Source organism: Parasteatoda tepidariorum, chromosome 6 (genome assembly GCF_982258835.1).
Source record: "Parasteatoda tepidariorum strain Cologne lab strain chromosome 6, Ptep-v5.0, whole genome shotgun sequence".
In the NCBI taxonomy this organism is placed as follows: Eukaryota; Metazoa; Arthropoda; class Arachnida; order Araneae; family Theridiidae; genus Parasteatoda; species Parasteatoda tepidariorum.
The window spans coordinates 32,042,119-32,067,066 of record NC_141760.1 but is presented as its reverse complement, the minus strand read 5'-3'; the positions used below and the strand labels follow the sequence as shown (position 1 = coordinate 32,067,066).

At 29.2% G+C, this 24,948-nt stretch overlaps 1 protein-coding gene across 1 annotated transcript in view; it reads right to left on the bottom strand.

Annotated features, from left to right (window-relative positions):
- Positions 1-24,948, bottom strand: part of LOC147807761 (caveolin-2-like) — a 59,719-nt gene that overhangs the window by 2,887 nt on the left and 31,884 nt on the right. The gene's annotated exons all lie outside the window — the stretch shown is intronic.

The following is a 24,948-nucleotide window of genomic DNA, read 5'->3' as shown; positions in this document are numbered from 1 at the left end:
TGTGTGATATGATAGTTTAACACCCGACCAAAATGTTTTACACCTTTATGAGAACAATTTATTGATTAAAGTTGAAGTGGTAAAAAAACATGGAAAAAAATTCAAAGAAATACATGCATTAAAAAGTAAATTTAAAATATGTGTTAATCGAACTCCTAAAAAATGACGTAAGACATTTTATATTATTTCAAATTTATTTTATTATTTCTTATTAATTGCATTATTCAAAATTTTGGGGCATTTGAACAGCATAATTGTAAAAATTTGTGGCAACCTTAATATGATTTATGGTATAGTATAATATATAAGTTGTCTGGTTATCGTGCAATGATATTTAGGAAAAAAAATTTATTAAATTTGTCACCATCTTAAGTTTTCCGCAGATTCTCCCTGTTCTGTGACTCAACGTACTACATACTTTTTTTTGTTGAGTAGTTGTTCAAAGATTATGACGCATTCTGCTACTTTTTTATTATGTTAATGTATTAAATTACTATCACATGATTTGTATTTAAAAGATCAAAATTACATAAATGTCCTTTCCATCCGTTGAAAAACGAATTTTTTACATTTTCCATATTGATAGCGTGTTACACTCAATCGTAAGATGTGATTTAAAAAGCGTGAATTTTTTCATTCTTCCAAAATTGAACAGAGAAACTTTCCAACTTAAAGTTTTATTCTATGATACTAAAACAACCTTTCTGTTTTTTGTTATTTTCTACCTCAGGTACTTTCTTCGCCAATGATTGGAAAGATTTAAATGTTCTTTGCTCTTGACGTGTACAATTCTTTGATGGAAACTGCTTTTATCTTTAAATCCTCTGGGACTTTTACAGTTGGTGTCTCGTTTTTTTCTGCCTTTAGTATTTACCCTTTGTATTCTTTCTGAAGAATCAAAAAGCCTCGTTCTCATATCTGCAAAAAGCTACTTCCTTTCTGGTAGCTTTATTCTTTTTACTTTGATAGCTTTTTCGTGACCTTGTCGTCTTCATGAATGTATGATACAGAAAATTGTTTTTTATTTGCTTTACTTGTTTTTAAATCTTTAGGTGTTTTTCTTTCTTAAATCTTGAAACAGAATCAACTCTTAACTAAGTATTTTGCAACTGAAATCGCCTGTGTGTTTGCGTATATCTATATAGTTTATAGAGGTAGACTATACGAATGTATGCATAGTCTGCATCAGGTACTTCCTTCGCCAATGATTGGAAAAATTTAAATGTTCTTTGCACTTGACGTGTGCAATTCTTTGATGGAAACTGCTTTCATCTTAAATTCCTCTGGGACATTTACGTTCGGTATTTACGCTTTGTATTCCTTCTAAAGAATCAAAAAACCTCGTTCTCATATCCGCAAATCGCTACTTCTTTTCTGCTAGTTTCATTCTTTTTACTTTGATAGCTTTTTCGTGTCCTTATCGTTTCCATGAATGTTTCTTATGAAAATGTTCTTATTTGAGTTAATTGTTTTTTCAATATTTAATCTTAAGGTTTTTGTTTTTTATTTTAAAGTAGAATCGTTTTTTAACGAAATATTTTGCCACTAAATATTTTGTAACCATTTATTTTGCCTTTGTGTTTACTTACAAAATTAAAAAAGAAACAATGAAGCACATTGAATGACTTTTAAAATAAAGAGTCCACCTTGACTGTATTTCTAGTCCGCAAGCTTTCAATTGACTTATATGTAAATACATGAAAACGCACTTCTTTAATGAATTCGACTGGGTAAAAATCGGTAATTTCTAAGAACGTTTTGATTTCCTTCTTATTGCTTAAATTTAAACTTTTGTTCATTAATTTTCTAAATATTTTTAAATATTTGTCCTCCGATCTGAAGTTGTAGTAATTTTTTGTTTGTTGACCAGCGAAACCAGAATAGCAATCGCTTACTTCAAATGCATTTTCAAAAAAACGTTGGTTTTGAGAAGATTTTACGCTAACACACATTACAAGAAAAGTTTTACATGGAATTCTTTGAAACTTAGCATGAAGATTTCATATAATGTTAGCTATATTTTGAAACAAAAGCTAAAGTCTAAGTGCAAGGTCAGGTGAGATAAGGTCTAAGGTCTAATTTTAACATGCTTTAAGTAAGATAGTTTAAAATTTTTAACTGAAGAATCAATACTGAACAATAAATTTTGTTCCATTTCATTCTATTTCATTGTATGATTGAAATTTCGCAAAGATCTGAGCTCAAAGCACAGTTAATCTTTTTTATTGATCTTGGCGAAAAATTATCTTGATATTTATGCATTATAATTTGCTATAGAGCTGTTGGCATGATACAAAAAATTTTTAATTTTTGTGCTCAAATGTTTCTTATTTGGAAAAATATTTTATAAATTTTTAAACTTTACTTTAGATTTATAATGTTAAGATCTAAGCTTACCAAAATAAAATTAAACTTTTAATTAAGGAAATTTTCTGAAAACAATTGTGCCGAACCCAGTCGCATACCTTAAGCATTTCGTGTCTTAGGCTCTCCCAGCGTAGTTAGTGGTTAAATAGCAGCTTTTCTCAGGTTACTAGGCATTTATTTGTGACCAGATGAATTTGAAACCTTCATCCACTTCCAAATTTGTTACTTTGAACTCGGAATTGATATTTCCAAAAATTAATAACTTGAAAATCAATGCATGTTGTTAAATAAAATTAAACTAACTTTTTCACTTTTTGCCGCATAGCTCCTTTGCATAGAAAAGTAGAAAATATAGGAATAAAGAAATCTCATATAAAACCTTCTTTCACAAATTGCTTCAATTTTAAAATTTTTACAAGCACTAAGCAATATACGCCGTTTTTTTCTTACTTTTCTTTCTCTTTTTTTCCTAGTAGTTTGCAGTTCTATTTTATTTTTAAGCACATAAAATATCTGCCTTAAACGAATTTTAAATTAAGTATTCAAATATAATAAAAACTAACAATTCAGATCACTCGTTTTGACAAAAAATAAGATATTTTCAAGCAATCAAAGAAATCAAATTACTTTGAAACATAATTTCAAAATTTAACATTAGTATCTAAATTACTTCTATTTACTTCCAGTTGGTAGAAAGTAACTATAAAACCTTTGAGTCTGGAAGAAAACTAAACAAAAATAAATACTATCCGGAAGATAGAATCATTAATTGCAACAGTTTTTTTCGACGATTATTAAGACATGCCCTGGTTGTCATGGTAATTGTAGACTACCCACTGAGAAGTTTGGCATTTACTTAATAACTAAAGAATGGTTAATTAAATTAGTCATAAAAAGCGAAAGATGCTATATATAATTTTCTATTGTCTCTCTTCAAAGGTTACTTTGTATTTTCGAATTAAAATTATTTTAGCTTGGATACGTAGAATCAAAATATCCTGCATAATGATCGAGATGAAAGGTCTCATAGATTTCAAACAGAAATTTCTATATTTGTGCATTTTAAAGCAGATTCAGTTAAAGTAAACAGTTAATATTATGAAAAAAAGGCAAATTATTTAAAATGTAAACGAAATTAAATAGCTATATAGTTAATGACGTCAAAAATGGAGTAGTGAATGTATGACGTCATATACTGAAAGCAAGTGAGTGGATGATAATAAAGCTGCCAAAATGGCGAGAAATATTTCACAAGCGAATTTGTCTTTCCTCTACGTTTAGCATTGCAATAAAAAAAAAATTTCGAGAAAAAAGCTCTTTCTGCGTGAAATATTAAGATTGGTTATTTAAAATGTATAATCATCTTTACTTAAATATAATACTATGAAATAAAAATGCAAATTAAAAGCTAATGGTCTGAATGTATAAAAATGAAATATGCTACTTTAAGACTAAATACATAAATATACGAGGGTTGTAAATTAAATAGTGGCAACTTAACCTTGAAACTCACAAAAGGGCGCGCATGCGTAAATAGGGTATGGGTGCGGTGAGGTGGCGCTGTTGCCGATGTGTAGAATGCAAAAAACAGTCGATTTGCTTAGAAGGGTAGTTGTTGCGTGGCGTTAAAGTGAGGAGTTTCATTTCCATCGCTCTAAAGCATGTTGTGAAAAGGCTTAATGACGAGATGCTTGAATCCATCGTGCTACTGTCCTATATGGTAAAGCATTTGCTCCAAAGGCTTCCACTAATCCTCGATAGCATTCTGTTGCATTTTTGCCACGGGCAACCTCGATTGTAAGCCACGACCGCTGATCACCTTTTGAAAACATGCTTTAGAGCGATGGAAACGAAACTCCTCACTTTAACGCCACACAACAACTACCCTTCTACGCTAATCGACTTTTTTTTGCACTCTACACATCGACAACAGCCCCACCTCACAGCTCTCATATCTAATTTGCGCATGCCCGTCCTTCTGTGAGTTTAAAGGTTAAGTTGCCACTATTTAATTTACAACCCTCGTATATGTTAAGTACTGTGCCATCATGTTTCAAGATGTTTCAAATAAAATTTGAAACGCATTTAATAACATATATATATATATATATATATATATATATATATATATATATATATATATATATATATATATATATATATATATATATATATATATATATATATATATATATATATATATATATATATATATATATATATATATATATATGATCGTTAAATTGCTACACCAGGAGGGCGACGCACCACGAACATGAAATTTGCAGGATGGATAAAACATGGCGTCGTATGCAAATGATTAGCTTATCATCGCATTCGTGCAAAGCAAGCAATGGGCGCGATGCCTTCAATGTGTATAAAAGAAGAGATTTGGCAGTAAGTTTATCATACAGAAATTGAATTTGAGCGTTGTGCTTGGGAAAAAAAGTTTTTGTTACCCCTCGTGTAAGAAGAAGAAAAGATTACCAGCACGTGTCTGAGTTTGATCGAGGTCGAATTGTGGCCTAACGGGATTGCGGTTTATCATACCGAAGTATTGCTGCTCGCGGTGATCGAGACTGTTAGCAGAATATGGAATCGATGGGTTCATGACGATCATATGGAACGCTGCGCAGGATCTCAGCGGCCCCCCCATCACTAACAGCCAAGAAGGCAGACATGTTATCCACATGGCCTTAAGGGATCGCACAGCTACGTCAAGAGCCCTGAGTCAACAAATTTGGTCATTTCCAAGACAACAAGTGTCTGCACGAACAGTTTGACGATGTTTACGGCAGCATTAACTGTCAGCACGGTGACCATGACTTCGGCTGCACTTGACACTGCATCACAGGCATGTGCGCCTCCAATGGTGTGATCGACGACGAACCTGGAAGCAGGAATGGCATGGCATCGTCTTTTCAAACGAATCCTGGTTCTGTATACATCATCATGATGGCCGCATCCGTGTTTGGCGATATCCTAGAGAACGCCAGTTAGAAGCTTGCATTCGACATCGTCATACTGGCCCATCACCTGAAGTAATGGTATGGGTTGCCATTGGATACATGTCTCGATCCCCTCTTGTTCGCTTTGCACTTTGAACAGCAGCCGTTACATTTCTGATGTGTTAGGGTCAGTTGCTCTGCCTTATATTCGAGGCCTCTATAACAATACATTTCGGCAGGACAATGCACGACCGCTTGTTGCCCACGCTGTCCAAACCTTCCTTGACACAGAACATGTTCGTCTGTTGCCCTGGTCAGCACGTTCTCCTGATCTCTCGCCAATTCAAAACATCTGGTCAATGGTTGCCGAACGACTGGCCCCACTCGTCAGTTACTACATTCGATTAATTGTGACATAATGTTGAAGCTGCGCGGAATGCTGTACCAATCCATGCTGTACCCGTCCATGCTATCCTATCTCTGTTCTAATCGATGCTCAGGAAAATAACTGCTGCTATTGCTGCCAGGGGAGGCTGCTCTGAGTATTGATTCCTCAGGATCTATACATCCAAATATCCCGAAGATTTAATCACTTGTTCTTCCAACTATAATGTATGTGCCCAATAAATATCATTCTGTTATTCGCATTCCTTTCTAGCATAGCAATTTTAATAGCCAGTAGTGTATATAAAGCGACTAGCGCACTCAAATGTACTTACACTTTCAGGCCTTGTTCAAAACTGATTTAAAACGTTTTCGTAACAAGTTTGCCAGGTAGAAAAATATGAAAATAGAAGAGTGGGAATTCGACCCACAATCACTTGTGACTGTAATTCTTACCAAACTAATCCTGGCACTATTTTCTCTAACTACTTAAATTAAATTATTAACAATATTATTAAAGAGGATTTTTTTGGGATTATCTCTGATAATCAATCTATTTTAGAATTTATTAAAGAAAATTCTACTAGTTCTATTGCGATTTTCGATTTTCAAGATCTCTTTAATAACAGTCGTCTCCTTTCTAAACTAAAAGTTTTTTTTTTAATTTTTATTACAATTATAAAAATATCCTGATTTGCAGCTTACTTGCGAGCTTATTGAGAAATTCTAATTAATTTTTGTCTTTTTAATTGTTATCTTTGCACTGGAAAACATATTTTTGTTTAAATTAATGGAATCCCACAAGGATCTAATTATTCATCGCTCTTAGCTAACTTATTTCTACACTATATGAACTCCTAATTTTAAATTTGTTTTTAGTTTTGTGGGCGATTTAATTATCTTTATCTTTTAAAATGATTCAATTTTGTTAAATAGTGTTTACCCTGAGGAATTATTTTAGCTGCGTAATCGTGACGACAATATTAATTTTTATTTTTTTGGATTTCAGAAAATATCTGCATTATGGATTTATACGATAAAAAAATTAATTTAAATTTAATGTATATAAACTAATTACGTGGAACTCTAATGTTTCCAAAAACATTGATAGGAATAACATTTTTAATCAAATAAATGGAATTAAAATAATTTATAGTAATGTTTTATTATCGAATAAACAAATCGACGAACTATTCAAAAATTTAATAAAAAACAATGGATATTCAACTCATGTAATTAAGTTCTGTTTAAAATCGTTGAGTTAATTGTATATAATAATTTAAAATTTCTTTGTTAACTAAATTTATATTTTTACCATATGCAAATCCGATTCTGGAAAATCATTGGATAAAAATCTTCAAATATTTATAGAACTTTTAAAAATGAAAAAAAAATTAGAATGAAGAAACCATTTAAAATAATTTTTTTTCATTACATTTTAATAATTTCTCTAAATTCAAAACAATTAATATATTGACATTTTATAATTAGCGTTCAACCCTATTAATTATTATCAACATTATTATCCAGCATAATGTAATTACCTTGCGCACACCCAGATTCGGGAGAATCCAAGGTAACATACAAATTGAACGCGCTTCCTTACGTCAGTAAGAACGCACCATTAGTTGATTCCCTTCCTCTATTACGATTCTATTTTCATATTTTGTAATCTAGAAAATTTGTTAAGGAAACATTTTAAATCATTTCTGAAAAAGGCCTGTAAGTGTAAGTACATTTGAATTCGCAACACGCTTTAGGTATTGCATTTTGCGTTTTATTCTGTATTTGCTCGAATTTATATTTTCTATCTTTGCTTGATTGTTTTATACTGCATTTTTATTTTAAATATTTATTTTACATTTTCTTTAAAGTTCTACTCTCGTTTCAATTTTTTTATGTCCCTCACACTGTTGTATTGTATTGTATTGATATGTCTTGTTTTGGCTATATTAATACAATATTAGAAAGCACTAATATTACATTGTTATATAATTATATTGTTTAAAACTAAGTAAGGTGTTTGGATTAGAGGAGAAGGGGAAAAATTAGAATATATAATTAATTACAGTTGTGCTGTATATTCGGCTCGGTTACGATTAAAGCTTTATAAAATAATTTTGACAGGTCGCCCCTGGTGGCTAGTATGTTATTAGTTAATCCTTATTTAGCACCTTATATGATAAAATGTTACAGCACCATTTTTTCCTGAGGTACAACAAGGCGTTGCACATTTAAACTGTTTGAAACTTCAACATCATGTGGCTGTCAATTTTTTTGTACTAAATTTGTTTGTTTTGGAAAGAAAATAGACCAAAGGAAACATGATGTATTTAACGCTTGTCTTTCAATTTTAAATTTTAAAATAATCGATAATGAAGATAAAAAATAAGAAATGAAAAATTTCAAAAACTAAAGCTTTTCCCTAAAATAAAATCAAAGTACTATCCTTTTTTATCTCAAAATATCATTCTTTAATTGATTTTATCGTATCAATCAGTATGAATCTTAAGTCTGTAAATACCTTAAGCTATTTAAGAAACAACAGCAATGGATTTGAAGAAATCAATTTGTGCCTTTGCTTTCAGCAAAATATCCTTTCTTCCTTATTTTCTGACAGCTCAGGGAGAGCCTCGGCCAATTTAGGGAGCCATTTCTATGCCAGCTTTCTTCCTGCTAGTGTTTCCCAATTCTTAGTCCCCAAGAGCAATAGATCTTTCACAAGGCCATCAATTCATCTTTGACTGAACTAGCCTTTTCTCCAAGTGCCAGCTGGTCGGGCATTGAAGAAATTTTTGCAGGGTGATCTTCGTCTATCCGACCAACTTTACCTGTCCATTTTATTCATTGTCATATGAAAAAGTTAATGATGTCAGTTTTATAAAATGAGCGATCGTGATCCAAATTTGATTTTCTTAACCACACGTCAGTTTTTTTTTATTTCACCAAAAATAGCTCTTAAAACTTCCTTTCAAAGGTAACAATCATGTTTTTATCAGACCGAGACAAGAACCAAGTTACACACAAAATAGATCTTATAAGACTTATAGAATAAAACCTTTGTTTTTTTTTTAATACATTCAATTTCAGATAGTTTCTTATTCCGTTAAAATACTGATAAATCTGACCAATACAATATAAAAGTGCATTAGTATTTTGTATAATCATCAAATCGTTTTACAATTTTTATTCCAATGGCTATCGCTAAAGAACATTTTAATCATCTCTTAAAAACAATGAACTTTCCTTGTATCTAGTCAATGTTTTAAAAATCAAATAATTCAGTAAAAAACATCAAAATTATAAATAAGAATTTTCTCTAAAATAGCATGTAGGCAAAGGGAATTTGAATTGCTTTTCCATTTCCATACGCGAATAATTTGTTTCAATCAATTCACTTCAAACAAAAGCAACTTGATTGGAAAATGTAAAGTTTTTTTTTTGTTTTTTTAATAAATGAAAAGGTTTTTTATGATTGAGTCTTCTTGTATTTTTGACGTTGGCTGACGTAAATATAATTTCAAAACTCAAATGAAATGTCGAAAAAAACGTTCTCCTAATTTGATGCCACAACACCAATTTCTCTGAAATCTTAAGAATATTTTTCTGTTCAATTTAAAATATAAACTACAATCTTAGATAAATATTTGTTATTTATAAACTTACAATACTCTTCTAAATAAATACAATAGTTTGTACTTCACCTTTTATTTATTTATTTAATTTTTGTTTTTCTAAATCTCATTATGAGAGACTATCCGATAATTTTGCAGCTAAATATATGTATCAGCAGAAGCGAACGTATTAACTGTAACAAAGGTATATTTTGAAAAATAACACTTGATTAGGTATATTTAAGTAAAATTTTGTTTTGTTAGGTATATTAAGTGATATTTAACAAGCACTTCATTATTCTCCAAACTTTCCTTTAAACTAATTATGTAGTGCTCTCATCTTCTATTATTTCCTTATCAATACTAAAATCATATAAAGTGTCTTGTTGTTGTTTCTAATGATCCTTGGAGAAGCCAGGCTAGCTAGGCATTGACCTTTTCCGAATAGTTCAGGAAAGTGTGCCTTTTGTTTGGCACAAGAGCACCACAGGGGTTAAAGGAGGTCTTAGCTCAGAACCCCAAGGATAGATGGCAGACCCACTCATTCGAGAGGCCACTTCCAAAATTTAGACACGTAAAATTTTCTCCACATTCCTGTACCAGCGGTACTGCTCAGCGACCAACCACAGGACTACCTATTCCACAAAAGAGCACACATATCGCATGTACTTGATGGGATTTAGAGAAGTCTAGGATCGAACCCTGGTCCCTGTCAACCGATTCTCTACCTATTCGGTTACCACGGTAATAAATTATCTTTGTTAGAAGATACTGGTAAATTTTTTATAGGATTAAGATCCAGGGATTTTCCTGGGCACTCTAATTACCCAATTGATTTTATCGAATAGGCTATTCATTTTTTATTCATTCATATTTTTGAAAAATGAGAGAAAATTTAAAATAATTCATACACTGTGTTTATTGTCTAATTTCCAAATTCACAGTAGCTGATCCCAATCGTTTCCATCGCAACATTAAAAGAATTTTAATTACGAATTTAATTTTGATCTTTTATCTTTAATAATTATGTTTATATGTTACCAATACGTTATACGTTTTATTCGATGTGACGATCTCACATGGAATCTATTTGTGTTCTTTTGTATTTCGGTCAAGTAACCTATTTATGCAGTAATATACAAGCTGATGCACAGTGCGCAAAAAAAGGAAGAAAAAAACGGACCACTCCGAAAAACTTTTAATTTAACGATCGGATTTTCACGCTCTAGGATTTAATCTTAATCGCTCGTGGGAGTACACCACAAATATGCTAATTAATTAGTGCAGAAGACATTTAAGGCAACGAAATCAGACACAAAAATGCACTTTCTCTGAATAAACATACCCTTCTTTTTTCGACAGATTCAGATTTCTGACCCCCAAAATTCAGGGGTAGCCGCAATCTGAGAAATATGGTCACCATAATTTGTTCAGGATATTAATCCAACGATTGGACCTCATACTGTTTTATTTTTTCCGTTTTTTGCCATATCTCAAAAAAAATTTAAGCAAATCGACACATTTTTGCACACAATTATAAAATTCGTTTATCCAAAGTTAGATTCGTTTATCCATGCAAAAAATAACGTTCTGTAAATATTTATTATTTTATTTCGTAATGGTCAAAAAATTTTGAATTGTAATGTATACAGTTTTTTACATCATTTTAAAGTATATAATTTTAAACGGCAAAATACAAAATTTTAGTAAAATTGGTTGAACAGTCCCTGAGAAATTGAATTTTAAATATCTGACTTTTTTACGGGGCTAAATATCTCAAATGAACCCTAAATAAGCAGTTTAATTAGAAATTCTGCAAGAAAGTAGCGTAATTTGGAGAGAAAATAACGTCTAACGTATTTCTTATGGAAGACTCGGTTTGATATTATTTTTGCCGACTTGGCAATAATCTTGGCGACTTGGCGATGATTGGTTACAACGTAATTATCCGGGAAACTTTGAGTTTCAAAGCGATGGGACTAATATTCGAATTCAAATCAAAGCAAGTACAGAAGTTGGAGTCTGCTTGAAACTGTATTAGTGGTCTGACCTGAATTAAATCATTGACCCGTCTAAGGTTGTACGCCTGTGTTTTGCGGTACTACGTTTTTATTTAAGCTGCTATTGAATGCTATGAATAGTGAATCTGAATGTTTCTACTAATAAATTTTTGGAGTAGTAAAGACTGTTTTATTCAACTTCAATTGAAACGAACCCTTAAGCTTGGTACAATATACATCTTAATTTGGAGCGTTTCACTTAGAAACAGCAACAGCCTATTATTTCCTCTGTTATATCTTTCTCAGTTTTTTACTAATGGAAATTTAAAAACAAGAATATAAAAAAATTCTAGAAAGCTTCAATTCAAGTCATTTTCTAAAAAAAACTGAAGGATTGGTTTTTCATTCAGTATTTTAAAATACATGAATAAATCAAGATACTTATTTACAAATTATTCTACGGTAGTCTATAATCTACAAACTTCGGCAGTAGACTTTAAAATGTTCCATAAAGACAAGTTTATACCCATATTTAGAAACAAAACTACAATTTTTGATGATTCAGTAATAATTTAGCTGTATTTCATTAATATTGGCATTCATTCATCTAATAAAGCAAGTAATTTTTGACAAAACGCAAACTTTCAAATATTTGACAAAATATTATCATCATTCACATGTTAACTCAGAGCACACTTATTTTACTCCTCCAATGATTTTATTTTTAATTTTAAATAATTTGCTTCGTATGACAGGATGATGCAGAAGTTAGTGCTTTCATCTAGCTGGCAGGCTGAGTACTCATATACTAGTACACCTAATTCTTCATGTTGTAAATTTTAATCAGTATGTTAATTGATAAGCTTAACATAATGGCTAAATTTATTTCCATAAATAAGTGGTTAATAATTTCTTCACTTTGACAGCTTGGAGCATTTCACCGGTCAAAAACAAATTGTGTAAGTTTTATAGTTCATTTTTTATAATGTACTTAAGAAATAAATTCTACAATCCTTCAACTAATTTGCGTGAAAAATAATAATTTTTACAGTTCTTACAACTAAGGAATATCTACATCAGCAGTCTCGAAGATAAAATAAAAAATATGGGAGTCGCTCGCATAAAAATGAAAAGAATAACGCTTGTAAGATAATCGATCTTTCACATCAGCGACAATATCTTACCCCGGATATCAAAAGAATCTCTTTTACAAACAAAAACATGAAGATATGAATTGATGACATTAGTTGATAGTTCGTAATCTCCTCATCCTGGGGCAAGAAGTGTCGTCGGAATAGATATTAAGTGAATTCTTTCGACATTCTCCAGGGATGTGTCCATAAGTGATTATTCCGTTGAAAGTAATCCAAGATGTTTCTTTGAAAAAGTCATTTCAGGCTTCAACCAAAGGCTAAAATCAGATTTATTCAAAATTCTTGTTGTTTGATGAGAACTAACATGTTCTAGGAAAGAATTTTTCTACCAAATGAAAATGATGTTTTTATAAGTAATAAATGCGTGTTATTATTTTTTATATTGTATTAACAAAAAACATACACATTGATGTTTCTTAATATAAGTATTTTTTTAAATTTTAAATGGCTATATATAATATATATATATATATATATATATATATATATATATATATATATATATATATATATATATATATATATATATATATATATATATATATATATATATATATATATATATATATATATATATATATATATATATATATATATATATATATATATATATATATATATATATATAGTTCTGGTAATCGAACCAGAAGAACATACATATTTAAACCATTCATGTGGTAATGGTTTACCAGGAACTCTGTATTTCAAAATTATAGTTCTTATTACCGCACATTTAGTAAAGATACAAAACTGAAAATTAAGTCTAACCAAATGAATGGCTTTCATGCCATGTTCTAAGGTATCATGGTAATTTTACCAAATTTTAACACACATTATAAAACAATATTTTCCTGTTAATTTTATCAAAATGATCACCAAAGCGTTTATGTAAAAGTTACCGTGCTTTTTGTGTTCTCATAAAGCAGAAACACTGTAAATTTTACCATATTCTGGTCGTTTCGATCATACTTTTTTTCCCGGTGTATTCTCACAAATGTCATTAAAACGAAACACGTAGTTAGGTTCGAAACAAAATTTGAAACAAGATCTATAATGTCAATCAATGACACTAAATTCTAAATGTATGTTTATCTAATACACGACACAAGTGACACATGAGAAAGAAGGTGACGTGAAGTGTAGCACTTAAAGACAAAGGTAAGAAGCGGGTCACAAGCAAGTTAGGCAACATTTATGATCTGCACCCACACTAAAATACCTCATCAAATGCAATTATTTTTAATATATCGATTTCTTCAAGGTGTTGCATCGACTGCGATCACTTAAGCAAAGTTTAAACACACTTCATTAATTATTCCTGCAGAAATTAAGAGCTAACAATCACCTTCGAGGGCTTTGCTTCCTTGGAATTTCCTGACAAAGCTCTTCTCTAAAAGAGGAAATTAGTGGTTATTAAATGCAAACCACGATTACCTGTTCTCTTCCATCGATTTGCGGTTGAGACTAATGACTGTTAATTGTGGCTGGAGTTGTCTCGGATGATGTATCGTTTAAATTATCTCTTAGGTGTAAAAGCCCTGAATCTGAAATAACCCTATTATTCTATGGGTGCCACCGTTAATTCTTCGAAAGTTTCATTTACAGGGGACATAACTCACTTGATATCCATTTACTCAACGCTGAAGATTGGTTTTAGTGTAAGAAATGTTATAAGTCTGATATTGAAAAGTTGATACTATTTGCTTTTATTTGGACTGTTTCAGACGTGGTATTTGAGAGGATTAAGTTAAGACCTGAATAAAATTTCATCTTTGTTTCAAATTTAATTGAGTAAAATATATAATACTTTTGATAGTTTAAAAGGTTTTCATTAACAGTGGTTCAGAACTTTGAAAATGTCGTACGTGTAAAATAACTTAATAAAATTTCATAAAATTACTTTTCATTACTGAAAATCCACGTCTGTTGAGCTATCACTTTTTTCATTATCATCATTATCCATATATTATTATCAATATTAATATTGAATCAAATGCTTATGAGCAACACTGCATTTTATTTTCATAATTAACTATATATTATTATCAACATTATTATTAAATCAGTAGCATATGTAATATTAATCTAACAATATTAAAATTAAATGGTAATTATTATCAGTATTTACATTATATATTTTATTATTATTAACGTATTATTCTAACAATCATTTACATTACATTTTTATCTTCTTTAACATGACTTATTAACATTATTTACTAAATTACTATCCTTTTTACAAGTAATTACAAATATCGGCATTAAATTATTTTGATTACTAACAATATAACATTATTCAAATTAATGATACCATTAACGCACAAAATAACTCAAAAACTTAAAACACAAGATAAGTAATAGATTTGAAATGTGCGAGAAGACTGATATTTTAAAAAATACTGTTATTAGCTCGTATTTTGAAGGTGGAGCTACCTATGGAGCTATTAAAAGAACATAGTTATGAGGTGAATAATTTTACATAAGCAATAATAGTTACTATAGAGTAATTGTTATTTGTTGAAACTGGTTCAGTACTTCGCAATTTTATTTCATGCAAATATTGGAAAATTGTACAAATTATTTTTCATTCAAGCCATCATTATTAACACGAATTTATTATTAATAATTACTTAAAATTTTTGTTATTGTTAACATTGAGTTACTATTATATAGTTATCATTAATTTTTTTTCAATATAAACATTAAATTAATATCCTATTAACAACTAATGACTGACATTATTAGCAGCAAAATATTATCATTATTGAGCTTTTATTATTTTTAAGCAATTATTACAATTTTGAACAATTAAATAATGTCAGTAACATTATAAACTAAACTCTAGTGGCGTGACAGCAGATGGAGGGTCAAGGCCTACTGCATCCATCTCAATTTTCTTGATTCTTGACTCTAGGGTGCAAATGCAGATATTCCGGTTGAATGGTCAGTCGAACGCGGAACTCCAGTGATCAGCCCCCATACAAGCTTGGTATTCATTTTATCAACCAACTAAAGGGATAAAAGTCTGAGGCAACCTTACCCGGATCAAGGATAGAACCCCGAATCTGTGGCACGGAATCGCAAAGTGCTACAGCTCAGTCCTCGGGCCTGCATTAATATTATATCATAATTAAAATTAATTTCACGATATTATCATTAACATTTCACTTAATTACTAATCATATGCATTATCATACACATTCATCATGCATTGATATAAATTATGTATCATTATATCAAATTGTAATTTAGTTTGTTAATAAAAAATGAATTTAATTTTAAATGCAAATAAATTTTTCTCGCATTTGCAATTAATAAAACAGGGAAAAAAATTGATTTAAAAAGTATAATATTTACACATATACATACATATTATTACACTATTGTATTAATATATTTTGATTAGCCAATATTAATTCAATATTAGAAAGAACTTTTTTTTCTGATATAATCACGTGAGCTCATGACAAGATATATTTTTCTGTTTTTCTTCCATTTTTCTTTAAAGTTTTTTAATATTTCTTTACATTTTTCTTTTTTAACATTTTCCTTCTCCTTTATTTTAACGTCTTTCTTTTTCTATAAGCCACTGACGTTTCTGAAGTCACATTTTCTTAAGATTCTTTGCATAAGATTCTTTGCATAGCAAGAAAAAAATTTTTATGTTAATAATTAGGGGAATAGTATATACTGGAGAAAAATCCTCCTAATTTTGACCATTTGCTAAACAGCCAGTGGGTTAAAAAAATCTTAACGTATTTTTCCATTTCTCTAAGTTTTTAACTTATTTTATGAGTTCTATATGCTTGCATTTAAAGCGCATTTTCCTCAATTTTAATCGTTAATCTCTCTTTTTTAATCTTTATTATTATTATATATATATATATATATATATATATATACATACATATATATATTATATATATATATATATATATATATATATATATATATATATATATATATATATATATATATATATATATATATATATATATATATATATATATATATATATATATATATATATATATATATATATATATATATATATATATATATATATATATATATATATATATATATATATATATATATATATATATATATATATATATATATATATATATAGAAATAGATAGATAGATACAGATACAGTTTACAAGCTCTACACGATCTTTTTCTACAAAAAAGGGTGATTTATTTAAATTTTTATATGAATAAAAATTTATAACTGCTGTTTGAAATATATCTAAACATGTGAATCCCTAAACGAGTATAAATTATTTTTAAAAAACATTTTATTATTCTTTCGCACCTTGAAATAAATGAGATCATTAACTAATACCGTATGGACCACGAAGGTGGTAAAATATGGGGAATCTAAACAAAAAGTTTTACCATATAAAATAGAATTTTTCTTTACAACTCTATTGGAAAGAATACAACAAAAAATAATGTTCTCTGGAACATTTCTTTCAAGAACAACCTCAAACAGTATTATCTTAATGGTTGAGAAGCGAATGTTCCTTTATCATAACGCAGAAGATAAGTCTTCAATAGCCCGCCAAATGGGACGGTAGAATACGATATTACGAGCTCCGCCAAACACGAGCACAAATTATGAGCCCCGCCAAACATGTTCAACTGTAGCAAAAGAAGTAGAACCATAGGATAGGCAAAAGAGCACATTTTTATCTCTTCCATAAATTCCTAAGTGCATAGACGTCATGTCGACCTGTATTCTTCGTTTTTTTTTAGTGAAATGGAAGAAAATAATGTAATAAATGACTATATGAAAAAGAATGAAGGAGAAACTTTGCGAACAACAAGTGACGTTTTTATTATTTTGCTGGAATTGGTAGATTTGTCACGAACAGGTGTCTATTTTGTGATAAAAAAATATATAATTTTTGTCTATGAATCGATGCATAATTTGTGTATAAAAATGCATTTCGAAAATGCTTAAATCTAATTAAAAAGCAAACATACTTTCATTACTGGAAACAATATAATGTTACTCAGTAATCTTAAACATAATATATGCATCGACTTTGAAGAGCTTTGTAGGTAATGAATTTTTCTTAATTCGAAACTTTAAGTTAATAAAAATTCGTCCGTGTGGTCGCATATTTACAAAATAAAATTTTAGTCAAATTAAAAATTTATTTCCTCAGAATGACGCTAGACTTTTCATTTCCTCTAAATTTCATTCATAAAATCGTAAATATTTAAAAAAAATTAGTTTTCAAGATAAATAAAATGTAACTCTTCGAACATGAAATAAGAGCAAAATATTTTGTACCTTTAAATTAATTATTTAATAAAATAAGTAATAAATGAAATGTATAATGTTTAACTAAGATTCAATATATAATTTTTTTGTGTATTGAAATGTATTTTGAAAATGTTATCTAATAATTAAGAAGCAAAAATGCTTCCATATCTGAAAACAATTTGACACTTTTCTTAAAATATAGACATTTAATTTGAAGTGTAAAAATAACATTTCAATGTAAAAGAGCTTATTTTTTTCAATACGGGTTTCCGCAGATATACTGCAGTCGCATATTTAGTAAAAACAAATTAGTCGAATTAAAAGTTAAATTATTTCAGAATGACGTTACACTTTTCATTCCCTCTAAATTTAATTCATAAAATCATTTACGTAAAATAAATTTTTATTTTCAAGTTAAAAAATGTAACGCAAAGAGCATAAACTAACAATACAAAATTATGTATAAATTAGTTCATTTGAAAAAATAATTTATTAATAAGGTATATAATATTCGACAAAGAAGTAATGTGAATTTTATGTATGAAAATCTTTAAGAAAGTTGAAATATAATTACGAAAAAAAAGCACTTTCATATCTGGAAGCAATTTTGAATTGTTCAGTTATAATATACAAGATGTACATCTAGTTTGAAGTGTAAAAATAACATCTGGATGTAGTGATATTTTTTTTTAATACGAAAATGTAAGTTAATAAAAAATTGTCTGTATGGTCACACATTTGCTAAACACAGTTTTAGTCAAATTAAAAGTTTTATTGTTCCCAGAATAACATGACACTTTTCATTTCTTCTCACTTTCATTTATAAAATCATAAGTATAAAGCAAATTTTAGTCAAGTTAAAAAATTTTTATGCTTAGAGCCTAAAGTAACAAAAAATTAGAATGCACCTTTAAAATAATTAATTAATAATTGCGTTTAAATTTACTGACATTTATTTGAAAACATTAGCCTAAACCAAAGTCTCCATAAGACGACAACAGCTAAATCTAAATATTTTTCAAATTGACAAAGCTTTTTTTTAATAAATATGCAAGCATGGTGACAATTTTTCTGTTTTTTATGTTCGGAATTTGAGAAAAGGTTTTAGTGATACCTGCTAATAACCATACATTATACATTTTTTGTCAGTGATAATTAAAACTTGCTACAAACATTCTGTAAAACAATAAACTTTTTTCTAAAGCAGAATCGATTGGTGACGAAAAAGAGTACGTTTTATAAAATATGAAATCTATTTAAATAAAGCATAATATTGACAAGGATGCGTGTATGTACCTTATACAAATCAGCAATTTCTGAACAGATAAGCACAAAATTTGGTGTAAATACATTCAAAGACGCAGCGGATGTCTACTTTAAAAACTCTCTCCGATCACTGGTTTGCACATCACATCTCAAAGAAAAAGTTCTCCATAAGAATTTATAAATATTTTAAAATAAAATGAGCCGTGGTGGCTCAGAGGATAGAGCACTCGCCTCCCAATAAGGTGACCCGGGTGCGATACCAGCGATGACTGGTAGATACGAATTCTGCACCCGGCTCGGAATGACCACAGTTCTGACGAAATATATCTTCAGTCGTAGAAGGATAATAGGTTAGAATCCCCTTAGCGTCAGTTTAACCGTGTAGGGGTTTTCGTAGTTTTCATCTTCATGTAATGCAAATGCGGGTTAGTTCCATCATATAGTCCTCCAAGAAGGCAAATTTCTCCGAATAATTGATCCAGGAGTTTCCTTATCTTCTTTGGGCTCACAATTACAAGGCTACGGAGTTAGTAGTCGTAAACTCAAACATGGGAAGGCTGTTCAACAACGGTTATAAGATAAAATACAAAATATTTCAAAATCTTAGTAATTTGCAAGCTTTCGGCTCTATTGAATCAAAAATTATGTTTTATCGCAAGTCTTTATGAATTGGGTACTTGCTCTCTAAGAAGAAGAAGACAACCAATACCCATGCATGTGACCTATGACGTCAGTACCAGCTGATCTTTATCAGCAATATGGAGTATTAAAGTTGAGCTAAGTCTCTCTACATAACTTAAAATATTAATTAACTTTGAGTTAATTAAATAGAGAGCCGTATAGCAAATCAAATTTGTTGAAATATAATTCTTTCTAGTCTACTTCTTTTACTTAACTTTAATTTATTATTTGTTCATGTATTTAATTGTAACTGTTATATATTTTTGTTTTGTGTACCTGGCAACTTCGATTACATAATAAGTTTGTTTGTGTTCTACATGGCTTCGTGCCTGTCTTTGTGTTATTATATAGTGGTAGAATTGAAATATTTGTGAAAGATTATAGGCTGCGTTTCTTAAGAGAATTAGTATTTGACAGGCTTGGCTTCTTCGAAGAAGAATAAAAAGAACAGTTGCTAGCGTAAACAAAAAACACGTTTCAATAACCAATCAGGATCGAGACATCCCACACTACGTCACTTGCAGGTATCCCATTACACTGGGGATCAATTTTTCTGCTGCACTTATGCAAATAATTGATCGCCGCAAATTCGAATGGAGGGATTTCAGATTTGAAGTTTGTTTTGCTCCTAAGGCTGTTGATTTTTTAAATGGCATTTTTAATCCATTTTGTGATGAAATGTACAAATTTTAAAACGTTATATGTAACAAAAATGTTTGAAATTTTGCGACATACATTTAGAAGGGTTAGGGATTTGTATAGAAACCCATGACGGAAGTACCATCATACGTGGCTAAGGGTGCTATCTCTATTATGACCTGTACAGAAGTACACGAAAAAAACAGCTCATAATAGGGTAACGCCCCTAAAGACGTATGATGACATTTCCGGGCATGGGTTGCTATGCAATTTTAATTTTGACGATGTGCTTTAACTCCCCTAGAAGTTTGTCGCAACATTTTTGTTTGTTGATTATTATTGACGTCAATGATATTTTATCATTTATGGTAATAAGTACAAATTGAAAGGGAAAAAAAGTTATGTACTATCAATTATTTGTTACAATATGAGAGGAAAAATTACCAAATGAATGTTACCGTATAATTTGGTAGTTATTACTAGAATTAAAAGGTATTTTTTTAACGGGAAGTAACTTTATCATACAGTACTGTAGTTGTGTCAAACTTTTTTCCCGTGTATATAGAAACAAGAGTAGCACAAAATTCAGTTTTCGTGAGATTGGCGGACACTATTATACACTGAAAAAAAAACTGCACGATATTTTTCGAAAGATGATCTTTTCTCTTCCTCTAATAAAAAATGACCATTAGTTCCAGTCTGGTTAACATTTCAAATGTGTAGTCATCAATTGCTCTAGACATAATAAATAATGTAAAAACTTACATTCCAATGACGTACTGTCGCTTTCTGTTGGAGATAACAACAATAATTTTTTTAATAAAATTGAAAGGTTCTTCTTGCATGTTGCGCAAAGTCTAAAACATATTTTTTTACCATTTCAAAAAAGAACCGAATAAAGATAGAGGATAATTGTTTTTTTTTTTTAATTTTATTTAAGAATTATTTTAATTCAGTTGATCATTAATTAAATGCCCTTAACATGTTTAAATTTTAATTTTGACCAAGAAAGTCTTTTTTGTTCCAGTGTTTTAATCTACAGTACATCGCAAAAAATACCAGATGTAGTAATTATTTTATAATAACAGTTACTTAAAATGACATAGGCATTCTTACTGTTAATTTCATTTCATATTACATGAAGCTTTTTGTTTTTAAGCTGTCGCCTATAAAAACTAAAAACGTTCTGTAAAAATTTAAATTGAAACCTTAAAGATAATAATAGAGATTTTTTAAACCCTGAAGACTTTTTAAATAGAAGCCCTGAAACCCTAATGAATGGCCTTCCAAATCTCCAGTTCTTATTCTTTCTAAACGCAAATAATTATTTTTCTTGTTAGGAAGGCCATTTGGTTTTAAGAAAATACATATCGTAAATTTAAGACTCGCTTTAAATGCGTACATCCTATAACAGGGATGGCGAACCAATGGCACGCGACACAATATTTTGGGCACTCCACCGATCACAATTGTTGTTACACTAAGAAGCATATGCAACAATTAAATTAAAATTCACAAAAATAAACAAAATAATAAACAACTATTAATAAAATAATTAAAAAATTAATGCTGAAAAAACAATTAATAACCATAAAAAACAAGCTAACAATAAATAACGAGAAAAAAAATTTAACAGTCCTGCTTTAACTAACATCTTACAACCTATTATAAAATATTTTTCATCTAATCTGCAACAACAGAAGTCACACTGATGTTACTTGAAAGTTGAATTACGCGTTTAACTGAGATACAGGACTGAAAGCGAGACGGGAAAAGAGAAAGTACTGGTAGGAGAACTCTTTCAATATTAGATAATATTCGGGAGGAATTAATCTTTTCTTAACAATAAACAATTCACTGTAATTAATTTTTTCTCGGCGTAGGAGCAATTCAATATAAAATTGTATCCGTTGAAAACAATTGGTAGTTATGGATTTTTATTATTCCCGATCAAAAGCTAAAATATGAAATTTATTTGTTACCAGTTTTTACTCTTTTCCGTCTTGATATATATGGGCCTTCAGCCCTGCTGAGATATTGCAAAATGTATTTTTTTTTTCAATGTAAATAAAGAGTTTTGAGTTGATAGTATTTAGTATAATTATTTTCCCAATAATCACGAAACCAAAATTATTTGACGGCACTTCTATGATCTTATTAAGCAATTTTTTTAAGAAAATGGCACGTTGGTGTATAAAAGTTCGCCACCCCTGTCCCATAAGATGCTTAAGGAGTTAAAGTTGGCATAACTATTAACTGTTTATTTATAACTAATAAAAAAAACTAAAATTTACCGATTCAACAACAAAATGTTTGTTATCAAAAAATTCCACTTCGTTGTTTTTATTAAGCTGTTAACTACAAAGTATGTAGAAGGAGTTATATTTAGGCAATTTCGTAATGCTTTTGTAATGCCTGTTATTAATTATAAAATATAAAGATAATACAATATAAAATGAAAAGGAAAAGAAAATATAGTTAATTAAACTAGCTAAATTTCTCGTTTTGAGAATTAATAGAGTTTGATATCTTATTTTAGGTATACTTTCAAAGCACGAGAAAAAAATTAATGTCAAATGTGCATTATATGCACTAAATCTTTATAACATATTAAATTAATTAAATTTCACTTATTGAGTTTTAGTTGCAAATACCTTCGTATTTGAAAAACATAATATTCTTGTAAACAATTTAAATTTAAAAGAATATATTTTTTAGGCATTACTGACTTATACCTCTGTAATTTGAAAATGTTTTCAAGCTGGAGAAAAAAATTATAATTCCAAACAAGCATAATACACACTAAATGCATATAATTGCACTAAATGCATGAAACTAAATGTAATTAGTTTAAGCATATCCAAATTATTAATTAAGTTCAATATATTAATTAAGTTCTCTATTCCAAATGCAAACTATTCATTTAATTCATTTGAACAAACAAAGATTCACTTTTTAGGCATTAATGGTCTATACTTTTTCATTAAAAAAATTTTTTAATTTACTTTTTAATTCGAAAACTGATTTTTATGGACTTATTTGCATATTATGAATTAAAGGCATTCATTAAACTAAAAGTCACATTGTAGGTATGAATGGCTTGCATTTTTTCATTTATTTAGAGATTTTTTTTCTAATATTCACTAAAATACATAATAAGCTTTCAAATTTTAAAACGCAATCCTGCGTAATACAGATGAAATGCATTAAATCCATTAAGTTAACTAAAAATCCTTTTTCATGCATTAATGGATTATGCTTTCTCATTTTGGTAATTCTTTTAACGCACTAGAAAAAAAAATTAGAATCAAGCACGTATAGTACATAAATAAAATAAGCGTAAATATCTATTCTGTACTGAATACTCAGAGTAAAAGTACATAAAATATTTTTCTTCATTTTATTTTCTACTATAAAAAAAACATTATCTTAGGTGAACTAATATTTTTAAGGCAATAATGCATCTTCTACGTAGCAAAAATAAGCTTTAATTAACTTCCAAAATCAGGACATCCTTACAAATTAAAATCTCTTACCTTCGTTGAGTAGCTTCTACAAAAGTTTATGTTTAACGAAAAAGCATCATGCATTCCCAGAAGACTATTTTTCTGCGTTTTTTAAAACTCTTAGACAAAATATCAACATAGAGTAGCTTCTACAAAAGTTTATGTTTAACGAAAAAGCATCATGCATTCCCAGAAGACTATTTTTCTGCGTTTTTTAAAACTCTTAGACAAAATATCAACATAGAAAAAATATGAAATGTTTTGAGAAAATGTGACATTTATTTTTCGAGTTTCGCCCCTTACCTGTTTCGAAAAATGGAAAAACTTGTAGCGATGACAAGAAGGGAGTATATTATTATTTTAAAATGTGTCCAAAAAATAGTAAACAGAACCTTCACTTAAGCTTGCTTTTCGATTGACAATAACATTATTAAATAACGGATTTTGCATGGAAAAAAAACTATATATTCCTTTTTTGCTACATTGTAAAAAAATTAACTTGAAAGAAAGGTATTTTTTATGAAAGGAACTTTTTTATTGAAAATACTTATTTCATATCTTTTAACACAAACCTAGTGTCTTGTAAGTACTTCGAAACCTTCAAGACATACGTATGTGGAGAAAGTAGTCTACTGAGATATAAATGTCTTGTAAGTTACGTCATAACTTACAAGACAATATGAGTATAGATAATATTTGAATGCATGAATTATAGAAAACCTGATACTTGAAAGAATGTTATTAGAGAGATTAGGTTAGATGGGTAATTGGAAAGATGAATGGTTATATGTGCATAAATAGAAATATAAAATAGATAAGATAAGATAAGGTGAGCCAAAGCAGAGCAAATAAGATAAATAAGATAAGATAAATAAGATAATATATATAGGATAAGACAGATTGGATACGACAAAACAGATCAGATTAGATTAATAAGATAATATAGATAAGATAGATACGATAAGAGAGTTAAGATACGATTGATTAGATGAAATAGTTAAAATAAAATGGAAGAAATAATTAGATAAAATATGTAAGTTTGACGTACATAGGCATACAGAGAGATAAAATTTTGTGCACAGCAAAACATCGAGTGCATATTATTCAACAA